We start from the raw sequence: 13422 nt of genomic DNA on the forward strand, positions 1-13422 counted from the left end.
AGTTCTTGATAACTGAAAATGCATAGTATGGATTTCAGAGAGACAGGAAAATAGGCAAATGACATTTTAACATGGTGAGTGCTGTAACAGGGTATTCTGGTAGTATGCATGGTTATCCAAATCTTTGAAGATTAAAATCAATACATCAAAAAGCATAAATTCCTCTCCCAGAAACCAATCAGAAGGGTATACAATGCCTGGAAATGCAAACCAGCTACTGCATGTAAGAGGTACTTAAAAGAAAGCTACAGTGTCTGTGAATGCTGAGAAGACAGGAAACATATCTGGCTAGCAAAATTCAAAAGAGATGCCCATCAACAAGAAAACAAAAGCTTTCCTCCAACACCATCTGGCAAAAGAAAGGTCTGAGTTAATAGTAAAATAGCATCTTGTGCATTATAGCTTCTATTCTGATGTTTCCTGTGTTTCCCCCATTTTTAGATGAGGCTGAAATGAGAATATTAGCTGCATTCATCTCTCCATTCATCCAAATCCTCACTCCCTGTAAAGCACGCCATATGTGAAAGAAAAGCTTTAAAAATACATAATGCTTCTATTTTCATCTACTTCCAGAAATAAGCACTATAAATTATGCCCAGCCACCAAGTAATATTATTGAGCATCTGTTCATGGCATTTAAATGTCTAAAGGGGCTAAGGTTATTTAGCTGAGAAAGGAGAAAACCAGAAGTAGCATTTGTGACAGTCTATTATTCAAAGGGCAGTAAACAACTATTTATCATACCCTCTTAGGAATGAGTAAGAGAAAAGAAGCTTGCAAGTATAAGAACTTCTTCAATATGAAGCTTACAATAAAACAGTGAAATAGTTATTTCTACTTATCTATAATTACATTTATACACATATACCTATATACATAAAGAATTATAGAACCAGGATATCCCAAATTTTATGTCAAAGAGAAAAATTGGGGGAGGACAACCAGAAAGTTTGAGAATCATGTTACTTCATAAACATATATTTTTAAAAGTTACCTACAAATCTGTTTTCCTCAATCAACAAGTATTCATTGTGTAAATAATATGTTATCAGGCCAAGTATTTGAAGGATTACAAAAAGTCTAAATTGTAATCCTTGCACTGAAGGAGTTTATAGTCTGTTGGGAGACAAAGTAAGTAGATGAAGTGGTAGAAAATATAATGCTATTCATGATTATATTCTGTAATGGTTGTATGATGTAGACGGCAACATTGCAGGTGTTCTGAAGATAACAGGCTTAGATTAGTTTGGAAGTCTTATATTAGCCTGGAGGCAGAGAAACTTGAATTGATATTTTATATTTTTTAAAAAAATTTGTACAATTTTAAAGGTTACACTTCATTTACAATTATTACAAAATATTAGTTATATTCCTCATGTTGTACAGTAGCCTTGTAACCTATCTTATACCAAACAGTTTGTACCTCCCATTTCCTCACACTTATATCACCACTCCCCACCTCCCTACTGGTAATAATTAGCCTATTCTCTATATCTGTAAGTTTGTTTCTTTTTGTTATATTCACTAATTTCTTTTTTTTTTAGTTTCCACATGTAAATGATATCATACAGTATTTATCTTTCTCTAGCAGATTGATTTCCTTTAACATAATGCCCTCCAAATTCACCCACATTACTACAAATGGGAAAAATCCAATTTTATGGCTGTCTAGTGTTTCACTGTATACATTAATATATACACCACCTCTTCTTTATTTGTTTGTCTGTTGATGAACACTTAGGTTGCTTTAATATCTTCGCAATTGTAAACAATGCTGCTTTGAATGTTGAGGTTCATGTATCATTCAAATTAGTGTCTGTTTGTTTGTTTGTTTGATATATACCCAGGAGTGGAATTGCTGGGTCATACTGTAGTTCTGGGGCTTTCCAGGTGACGCTGGTGGAAAAGAACCAGCCTGCCAATGAAGAAGACATAAGAGACACAGATTCCATCCCTGTGTTGGGATGATCTCATGGAGGAGGAAATGGCAACCCACTCCAGTATTCTTGCCTGGAGATTCCCATGGACAAAGGAGTCTGGTGGGCTACAGTCCAAAGGGTTGCAAAGAGTTGGACAAAACTGAAGCAACATAGCACACACAGTAGTTCTATATAGTTGTTTTGAGGAAATTCATTTCAGTCACTCAGTCATGTCCGACTATTTGCAACCTCATGGACTGCAGCATGCCCTGTCCATCACCAGCTCCCAGAGTTTACTCAAAATCATGTCCATCAAGTCAGTGATGCCATCCAACCATCTCATCCTCTGTCGTCCCATTCTCCTTCCACCTTCAATCTTTCCCAGCATCAGGGTCTTTTCCAATGAGTCAGTTCTTCACATCAGGTGGCCAAAGTATTGCAGCTTCACCTTCATCCTCAGTCCTTCCAATGAATATTCAGGATTTATTTCCTTTAGGATGGACTGGTTTGATCTCCTCACAGCCCAAGGGACTCTCAAGTCATCTCCAACACCACAGTTCAAAAGCATCAAATCTCTGGTGCTCAGCCTTCTTTATGATCCAGCTCTCACATCCATACATGACTACTGGAAATACCATAGCTTTGACTATACAGGCCTTTGTTAGCAAGTAATGTCTCTTCTTTTTAATACACTGTCATAGCTTTTCTTTCAAGGAGCAAGTGTCGTTTAATTTCATGGCTGCAGTCACTATCTGCAGTGACTCGGGAGCCCAAGAAAATAAAGTCTGTCACTGTTTCCATTGTTTCTCCATCTATTTGCCATGAAGTGATGGGATCGGATGCCATGATCTTGGTTTTCTGAGTGTTGAGTTTTAAGCCAACTCTCCTCTTTTACCTTCAGCAAGTGGTTGTTTAGTTCCTGTTCACTTTCTGCCATAAGGGTGGTGTCATCTGCATATCTGAGGTTGATATTTCTCCCAGCAATCTTGATTTCAGCTTGTGTTTCATCCAGCCTGGTATTTTGCATGGTGTACTCTACATAGAAGTTAAATAAGCAGTGTGATAATATACAGCCTTGATGCACTCCTTTCCCAATTTTGAACCAGTCTGTCGTTCCATGTCCAGTTCTAACAGTTGCTTCTTGACCTGCATACAGATTTCTCAGGAGGCAGGTAAGGTCATCTGGTATTCCCATCTCTTTAAGAAGTTTCAGCATTTTGTTGTGATCCACACGGTCAAAGGCTTTACTGGAGACATTGAAGCAGAAGTAGCTATTTTTCTGGAATTCTGTTGCTTTTTCTATGATCCAGTGGATGTTAGCAATTTGATCTATGTTTCTTCTGCCTTTTCTAAATCCAGCTTGAACAAATGGAAGTTCTCAGTTTACTTACTGTTGAAGCCTAGCTTGGAGAATTTTGAGCATTACTTTGCTAGTGTGTGAAATGAATGCAATTGTGTGGTAGTTTGAATATTCTTTGACATTGACTTTTGTTGAGATTGGAATGAAAACTGGCCTCATCCTGTGGCCATTGATGAGCTTTCCAAATTTGCTGGCATGTTGAGTGCAGCACTTTCATTGCATCATCTTTTAGGATTTGAAACAGCTCAGCTGGAATTCCATCACAACATCTGTTATTTGTGTCCTTTTTAATGATAGCCATTCTGACAGGTGTGGGGTGATATCTCATTGTGGTTTTGATTTGCATTTCTCTGATGATTAGAGATATTGAGTATCTGTTCATGAGCCTGTTTGCCATCTGCATGTCCTCTTTGGAAAAATGTCTATTCAGTTCTTGTGCCAGTTTTGCCCATTTTTAATCAGGCTCTTTTTTAAAGTTGTATGACCTGTTTGCATACATTAGATATTAACCGCTTATCAGTCATAACATTTACAAATATTTTCTCCTATGTAGTAGGTTGTCTTTTAATTTAGTCAATGCTTTCCTTTGCTATCTAAAGTTTTTAAGTTTAATGAGGTCCTATCTGTTTATTTTTGGTTTTATTTCCTTTACTCAAGGAGACAGATCCAAAACCATAATGCTGCATGTCAGAGTGTTCTGCCTATGTTTTCCTCTAGGAATTTTATAGCATCTGGTCTTACGTTTAGGTCTTTAATCTATTTTGAGTTTACTTTTATATATTGTGTTAGAAAATGTTCTACTTTCACTCTTTCACATGTAGCTGTCCGATTTTCCCAGCTCCATTTTGTGAAGAGACTGCCTTTTCTCCCTTATACATTCTTGCCTATCTTGTCATCTTAAGTGCATGGGTTTATTCTTGTTCCATTGATCTGTGTGTCTCTTTTTGTGTCAGTACCATACTATTTTCATTACAGTAGCTTTGTAGTATAGTCTGAAGTCAGGAAGCATGATTCCTCCAGCTCTATTCTCTCTTAAGGTTGTTTTGGTTACTAGGGATCTTTTGTGTTTCCATACAAATTTAATTTTTTTTGTTCTAGTTCTGTGAAAAATGCCATTGATAGTGTGATAGGGATTTCATTGATTCTATAGATTGCCTTGGGTAATATGGTAATTTTAACAATATTGGTGCTTCCAATCCAGGAACAAAACATATCTCTCCACCTGTTTGTATCATCTTCAATTTCTTTGCAATGAGTTTGTCATATGTGGCCTTTATTATGCTGAGGTATGTTACCTCTGTGCCTGCAGACTGACCAAGATGGCAGAGTAGAAAAATGCTGAGCTCACCTCGTCTCATGAGCACACCAAAATCACAACTATCGTCAGAACAGCCATTGGTGAAGAAGACCAGAACCTATCAGAAAAGATCTTCTACACCTACAGACACAAAGAAGGAACAACAACAAGACAGGTAAGAGGGGCAGATATGCAATACAGTCATGTCCCATTCCCCTGAGTAGGTGACCCACAAACTGGAGTATAATATTTCAGAGGTTCTTCCATAGAAGTAAGAGTTCTGAGCTCCACATCAGGCTCTCAAGCTGGGGGTCCTGTACCAGGAAGATGACCCCTCAGAGCATCTGGCTTTGAAGACTAGCAGGCCTTAATTTCAGAAGACCCACAAGATGGGGAAATTAGAGACTTTACCCTTATAGGGTACATGCAAAACTCATGTGTACCAGGATCCAGGGAAAAAGGTGTAATCTGTTAGAAGCCTGAGTAAGAGCTACCTGCTGTTCTTTTAGAGTGTCATGAAGAGACAAGGCATGGCTATAGCTCACACTGGGGATCTAGACACTGGTGGCAGCCATATTTAGGAACAGTCTACCACATGAACACTGCTGCTGGTGGCTGCCATCTTGGGATTCACCCTCTAGCTCATTAACGCCAAGACCTGACCCCACCCAACACCTGTAGGTGCCAGTGCTGGATACCTCAGATCAAACAACTAACTGGGCAGGGACACAACCCCCCCCCCCCACCCCATCAACAGCTAGAGTGCCTAAAGACTTTCTGAGCCCATAGCCACCTCTAGACACAAGCCTAGATACGGCCCTGCCCACCAAAGGACCACAACCGAGCTCTACCCACCAGTATGTAGGCACCAGCTCTACCCTCCAGGAAGCCACCCCTAGCCTCCAGAAGAGCCTCACTCACCAGGGAGCAGACACTAGATGCAAGAAAACCATGATCCTGCAGCCAGTAAAACCAGCCTGCCCATAGCGATTCAGATCCTACGCAGGGAGCAGCTGTGCCCTAGCCCCATCCACTGGCAGGCCAATGAAAGCTTTGGAACAACACAGGGCCTGTACCCAACTGAAAAGATTTCTGAAGGATCATGTTTAGAAAGAAAGAAAAGGAAATAAATATGGAAAACACAGTGTAAGTATTGTTCTCGTTCTGTCTATACCAAGCCAAAATAAAATGTAGAAATAAAATATATTGAATTAAGAAAATAAACTTAATAGTAGAAAAAAATTACAAGAGCACAAAGAGTTTATCTCTGTAATTTAATTCAGCATTTCTTCAAGGAGGCCAGAATTTGTCAATAAGCAAGTTGTCACTAACAGTAAGTTCTTGGAGAAGGTTTAAGAGTTGGCTGAAACAAACAAAACAGTAAATAGCATGACTGAGCAAAGGTAAATAGGATGCTGGAGCAAACAGTGGTAAAAAGGAACGACATAGGGAAGAGTAACTAATAGAAACACTGACAAAGCAATATTTTGGGATTGAACATAACAAGGAAATTAAATTCGGAGAGATAGGACATGAAAAAGAGAATAAACTTAGTTTTCTCTTTCCTGCTTCTCCATCCAAGAGAAGTAACTGTCAGCTACAGGTCATAAAGCTTTATAGACTCATGACCTCTGATCTCTGACCCTGTGATTTATTTCCTCTGAGCAGAGGTGTGACCCCTTTTCCATCTGAGAAAAATGAGGCAACATGGCTGGGTGGCTTCTGCCATTCATCAGGCAATGAAATGTGTCTGGTTCTCAATTTTCCATCCGCACTCTTGCTTCAGGCCAATTCAGGACTGGTCTACAGACTAATACAAAGAATCAGCAGACACATTTTATTTACAATATATATACATTCAACTTATAAACCTTTTCTACTGAACCACAGAGGGCAAGCAGTTCCCAATTTAATTAACACACTTAAATTGCCGAGAGTCAGCAGAACCAGTTCATAATTGGCCAGAGCAGATCTGCCCTATTTGCAAAAAAAGTTAACTCAGTGTAAAGGAAGAAGAGTTCTTTCATTTGCATTGGCCCCTTCTGTCAATACTTGATAAGTAGAGGTGTCCATTTGTTAATGGGTATTTTTGCACATACAGAGCATCAAAAAAGGTATTTCCAGAAGGGCAGTGGAGAAGGAAATGGCAACCTACTCCTGTATTCTTGCCTGGAGAATCCCAGGGACAGAGGAGCCTGGTGGGCTGCCGTCTGTGGGGTCGCACAGAGTCGGACATGACTGAAGCGACTTAGCAGCAGCAGCGGTGATAATTAGAGTACACATGCTCTCTTTGATGACATTTGAAGCAGCAAGGAGACTGACTGGAGTCAGGGAGGGAAGGGGACTGGGGGTAGAATGTTGTTTTGTGAAGGCAAGACTGCTGGTAGCCAGAGTTGGCTCTGGCTTTTGGGGGCAAAGGAGACTGAGTCATCTCCCTTCTATAGAGCTGATTTGTTGAAAGGGCACAAGAAATTCCCAGGGATTTCATGCTGCTTTGAAGCAACCTGCATTTCAAATGGATAGGAAAGGGAGAGAAGGAAATGGGTTTTGTTGCTAGGTCTCCCTAAGACTTGCCAAAATTTTGCCTCTTTCTTTGTGAACTCAGTAACTGCCACAGCTGGGCTCCCCATTACTCTAAACAGGAAAGGCATGAATATGCCCTGTCCTTTTCAGTTTGCAAATGTGCTTTGGTAAGGGCAAACATGGCCATGTTTGTTCTCCCTAGGGAACAAGTCAGGCATGAAGTCCCTTTTGTTCAGACTAAGAACAATTTCCTCTTATTCCTAAGTCTCAGAGTGGCTGGCAACTTAATCTGGACATATGAACATGAATACTTTCTAAGCAGGGAAAGGGCTAGGCTCTCTGAAGCTGTCCAGGAGTTGGTGTCTGTTTGAAGCCCCAGGAGATGTAGAGATGCAGGTGATTGCTGGGAGAGGCCCTCTTTAGGTGTACAAGTCTGTAAAGTGAATCTCCCTGATATTCAGGAGAGCAGAGAGCAGATCCAGTAGTGTCTTTAGCCTTGGTTTACAAAAGGAATATGAGCTGAAAGAATGAGACATCTTAGATGCCATGGGAATATAAAAGTATAACTATGATGAGTGTGGGCTTCCCTGCTGGCTCAGATGATAAAGAATCCATCTGCAATGTGAAAGACTTGGGTTTGATCCCTGGGTTGGGAAGATCCCCTGGAGAAGGGCATGGCAACCCACTCCAGTGTTCTTGCCTGGAGAATCCCCATGGACCGAGGAGCCTGGCAGACTACAGTCCACAGCGTCACAAAGAGTCGGACACAACTAAGCGACTTAGCACACAGCACATGTTAGAAGACAAGAGAGGAAGGTTCAAGACAGTGGCATAAGAAGATCCTGAAATCCCCTCCTCCCAAGGACACTATAAATCTACAACTGCATATGGAATAATTTCCCCTTAAAGGAACCTGAAAACTGGATGAACACAGTCTCCACAACAAAGGGTAAAAGGACAACATTGAGAGGGTAGGAGTAACAGAGATATGATCACAGCAAGGAAAAACACCACATCCTAGCTGCAGTCATCCACAATCAGGAAGAATCACAAAAACAGTTATTTTCCCTGAGGAGTGAGGGATTAGAGCTTCACACCAGGTAACCCCAACCCTTAGATAAGTGCTGGAGAAACCAATTCCTAAAACACTCACCTCTGAAAACTAATGGGGAATATGTCCAGGAAAATTATACAATTACAGGGAATGGAAAACCTGCTATTAAAGGGCTCATGGGAAGACTCACTCAACCCAAAACACAGTGTAAAAACACTAGATTGGAAGTGTGTGGACATGGTCCATGGGTTCATGGTCCTATGGGGTGAAGGAGATCTCTAATACTTACTAATCTTGAAGCATCCGTGCAAGAAGCAGGAACCAGTTGGAATGGTCGCTGGGGTCTGAGACACTTGTGGGAGCCATCTGTGCTATTTCAGACTGCCTTGCTGATACAGCTTTAGCAGGCACCATTCTGGAAATCTCTCTCTGACCTGTTAGCACAAGTGGGCATGACCAGCTTAGACCCCCACCCACCCAGACACCTCTGCTGGGCCTCACACCCACATGGTTGATAATCCCTTTCACTAGCACCCAGCAGCCACTGCAGATGAGCCCTGCAGTCATTCCAGGGGCCAGTCCTGCCAACCACCACCCAGCAGCCCCTTCAGGCTCCTCCTGCCTTCTGGTATTGATTTTCATTGTCATTTACTGACAAGCACCCAGGTCATTAGAAACAATAACTAATCACAGAATGTTTTAAACAACCTAGTAGCAGGAGTAGCTCAGCAGCCAGGACCATAAATAGAATCTGGGTTCTAAGATTTAGATAATTTCCCTGAAAATAGAGAGGAAAATAGACATGCTTTATGCACATTGAGTTAGAGAAACTATAAAGTTGCATAGTTCCAAGCTAGGCTCACAGAGTAACTACAGGATTTTCCTATGGATAGTATGGTGGTTAAATACCTAGATTTGTTTTCTTTTTGGCTGAAAAAAATGCATACAGTTGTTCTTCATTTAAATAGAAATACATAACCTATTAGTTCTAATGTTTCTTTTCTTCTCATGATTAGCTTCAGAGACAAGAAGCAAGGCATCTTAGTTTTCAGAAGCTTTCACTTTTTGGGTCCTCAGTAAATACCAGGAAAGCTATCCAGTATGTGAAAATAAAAAGCCAGAATAAATCTGCCTCCTTTCTTGAATGCTTAACCTTTAAGCACTCAGCAGGGAAGAAGAATATTTTCTAATATAGAGATAGAGAGTTGTTCGTTACAAAAAGGGAAAAAATCCAATTAAAAAGTGGGATTTGTGAGGCCCCTGCTTTGGCATGAACCACAAAGCAGAGTCAGTACATCAGCTCTAATGCCAAAGGCATGGATGCCTGATACTGGAGATTATAAACCAGTTTCCAGTTTATTGGCTTTCTCATCAGAGAGGGTGTTTGAATGTTTTGATTTCAGTGATAAATATTACTGAATAAACTTAAGTTATAAACTTTAAACTTCTTTTGCCTTAAGTGCCTTGTAAAATATCTAAAACTTGCCAAAGTGTTCAACTGAAAAGTGAAAAATTAAGTCATACTGATGGTTTTATATCACACAGAACAAAAACAATCGTTTGACTGAACAACCTATCATTTAAGCCTAAAATATAATTATTACGTCCAGTAATACCAATTCCAATGACATCCATGTCACTCTTTAAGAAACATGGAATCATATAATGAATGCTTTTGGAGCAGCCACCTTCAGTGCTCTGCCCACATCCCCTCAGATCTCTCTGCTATTCTCATAAACACCTGCTACCAGAGTGCTTACACTCCCAACAGTCAGCACCTGCCTCTCTGTTTGAGCATTTCCTTGATACTATTGGTGCTGCTTTGCCTGCAGGCATTGAGATGCATAGGTTTCTCTACTAACAACACATAATGTTAACTGATTGCTATATTCTGGACCCTTTATTAAGCACGTTATCTGAATTATTCCATTAAATTCTCATAGCAACTCTGCATGGTTTAAATAAAATTTATGACTCAGTAATTTTCTTTCTATAAAATTGCTATTCTAGTATTATTATGCATGTGTACAATGAAGTATATACAAAGATGGTCACTGTAACAGTGTATTTTTTTAAGTACCACTGACAACATAAATTTATATCAACAAGGGACCAATCAGCTAAACATTGGCACATTTCCTATGCAACAAGGCAAAAGGATGAAGCAGTTGTATGTGCATGTAATGGAACTGTTACTAAAATATATTATTGGGTAAAAACAAGATATTGAATATTCATATACACATAGATGTATATGAAGGTGCCTTGATTATTTCTGTAGAGAGAATAAAAAATTGGAAGAATTTAGTGGGAAGATATACCTTTGCAAAGAGGGACTGGGAATCTGGATAGGAGGTAGACTTATTTTTGTTTTGTGTGCTCATAATAATTTTTTCAACTTGAAAATAAATAAGTGCAAAATTAAGTGCAGAATTCAGACAGAGAAAGAGCAAGAGAGAGAGGCTGATCAGCACTCTCGAATGAAACCACTTAGTAACGTTACAAAAATGAGATAAGTTTTAATAATGCAATTGAAATGCAATTGTAACTTTTTATTTCTTATGAAATCTACTTACTCCAAACAAAGATTTAGTGTAAATACAAATTCAGTCACAGGAAAATGTTTCTCCTTAAGTACTAGAGAAATTATAACTAATTTCTAATGAAAATATAAGTTGACTAGAAAATATGGGAAATAAATGGAATGATAGAAATATACATACCTATGTGTTTCTTTGTATCTTTTCCCCAAAAGAAATAGGAAATTTATTTACCAAGTAAAGGAATAATTTCCCTTGCAACCTCAGCTCTTATGTTCCACTTAGAAACTTTTTATAAAGACAAGTCATAAAACCAAAGAGGCACAGAGATCCAAGCAGTGATGTGCTGAAGACACTGATAAAGTCTTACAAGAGCTAAATTTTCAAGAACCTTGATAACTAATCATTAAAGAGAGTTGTTAATTTAAAATTAATTATATAAACTACAAACAAATTAAAATGAAAGTTTAAAACTCACTAATTCAAAACTCACTAATTCCTACTTAATTTAATATTTCCTATGTTTTTGAAGTTACTCACATTTATACGGTGGAAATTTGTATTATGGTGCATGGCTATGACTCTCTCCCCAATTTCATGTTTAATGAGGTTTGCAGTAAAAAATGACTATTAGAACATCTAGTAATGAGATTTGGCCAGTCATTCTTATGGTTGATCCTAGAAACTGTTTTCAACTAACATTTATCAAATGTTCCCATCTAAGCACTTAAAAAGGAGAAAAATAAAAAAAGAAAGAGAGAGTAAAAGCAAAATGTTTCCTTCTTTCAGTAGGAATTGTGGTTCTAGATTCATAATCTCTTCTTTAGAAATTATGTGTGGGGTCATAGAGAAAAGGGTTTATGAATGGATTTATTCTCTATGTTATCCATGCTTGTAGATCTTAGAAAATTATTTTATAATCATAATAAAGGCAATTTCTTCTCATATTTTGTGGAACACAATGATAGGCAGAGAAGCCATTGATCAGACTGATTTTGAAACCTGGGAAATCATAATAATGGAAGTCAATCTAAACTGAATGATGAATCCGCAGAGAGTGGTCTATAAGAAGCTGTAACACAGCTATAGTGTCTGCATCGTCTGTGGGAAGGTTCCTAATGGTCTCTTTGTTAAAGATTTTGGATCTTATCTTTTTAATGATTTTTTTGGAGTATGGATGATTTACAGTGTTGTGTTAATTTCAGGTACACAGCAAAATGAATCAATTATATATATACATATATACACTCTTTTTTAGATTATCTTCCCATATAAGTCATTACAGAGTATTGACTAGAGTTCCCTGTGCTATACAGTAGGTTCTTATTAGTTATCCATTTTATTAATACATATAGTAATGGGTATATTTTATCCCAATCTTGCAATTTAGCCCTCCTTTCCACATTCCCCCTGTAACCATATGTTTTCTAAAAACTTGCCAAAAAAATCAGTAAGTCATAGATACATAAATTAAATGGTTTTATTAATATACCTCAGGTTTCAACAGTATTTTTAGAGTAAAAACTGTTTGACCAATGGAGGTACCTGGTTTCCCCTTCATAGAATCAGTTTACAGCTCCCTGCTGGCAAATCATTTGTTTTGAGAGGGCAATGTTACGTATACTTATATATATTTTAAACCATGTTAGTCTTTCACACACACAAAAAGGAAGTTTCCAGTTAAAATATTTGATTGCTCTCCAAGGACAATAATGCGTACTGAGAGGCATAATTAGAAGACACTGGATTAAGCTGATAGTAACTAAGGGTAACTCCCTCGTCACTCAGTCATGTTTCTAGAAGTTGTTCCACTGACTAGGGCTCACTGACCTTATTAAACAGAATTCTAACTTTTTTTATTTATAGGATGACTTAAAGGGAACAGAGCTGAAGCTTCTTAATTGGAAAAAGCACTTGTTCATGATTACTGGGCATGCCAGCTTAAACACAATTAAATCTGTACTATGTATGCAACCCTAGCCCAAACCATCTAGACAGCTGAGGTAGTCACTTATATTATGTGATAGCAAGGAAACCAAAAGAATCCCTTTAAAAAAATTGTTACATACTTCAGCCTGTTAGTCTTAAAATTCTCGCCATTTAAATTACTACATTGGATGACATTGTCTCCAGAGGAAGTTTGAGAACCAAAGTAAAGCTTTAAGTGCTTGTTTAAATAAAGAAAAAAATAAAGGAAGACTGGAGAAAATGACTTAAGAATTCACTATAAAACTGTAGGTGAAAGTGAAAGTGCTGGTTGCTCAGTCATATCCAACTCTTTGTCCATGGACTGTAGCCCACCAAGCTCCTCTGTCCATGGGATTCTCCAGGCAAGAATACTGGAGTGAGTTGCCATTCCTTTTCCAGGGCATCTTCCTGACCCAGGGATTGAACCCAGGTCCCCTACATTGCAGACAGATTCTTTACTGTCTGAGCCACCAGGGAAGCCCAAAACTGTAGGAAAAAGGACAAAAGGGTAAACACAAAGAAAACAGTAACAGAAAAAAATAAATCAGTTCAGTTCAGTTCAGTCGCTCAGTCATGTCCGACTCTTTGCAACCCCATGAATTGCAGCACGCCAGGCCTCCCTGTCCATCACCAACTCCCAGAGTTTACCCAAACCCATGTCCATAGAGTCAGCGATGCCATCCAACCATCTCATCCTCTGTCGTCCCCTTCTCCTCCTGCCCCCAATCCTACCCAGCATTAGGGTCTTTTCCAATGAGTCA

The sequence above is a fragment of the Giraffa tippelskirchi genome, chromosome 7, assembly GCF_054371585.1.
Source record: "Giraffa tippelskirchi isolate mGirTip1 chromosome 7, T2T-mGirTip1v1.2.pri, whole genome shotgun sequence".
Classification (NCBI taxonomy): domain Eukaryota; kingdom Metazoa; phylum Chordata; class Mammalia; order Artiodactyla; family Giraffidae; genus Giraffa; species Giraffa tippelskirchi.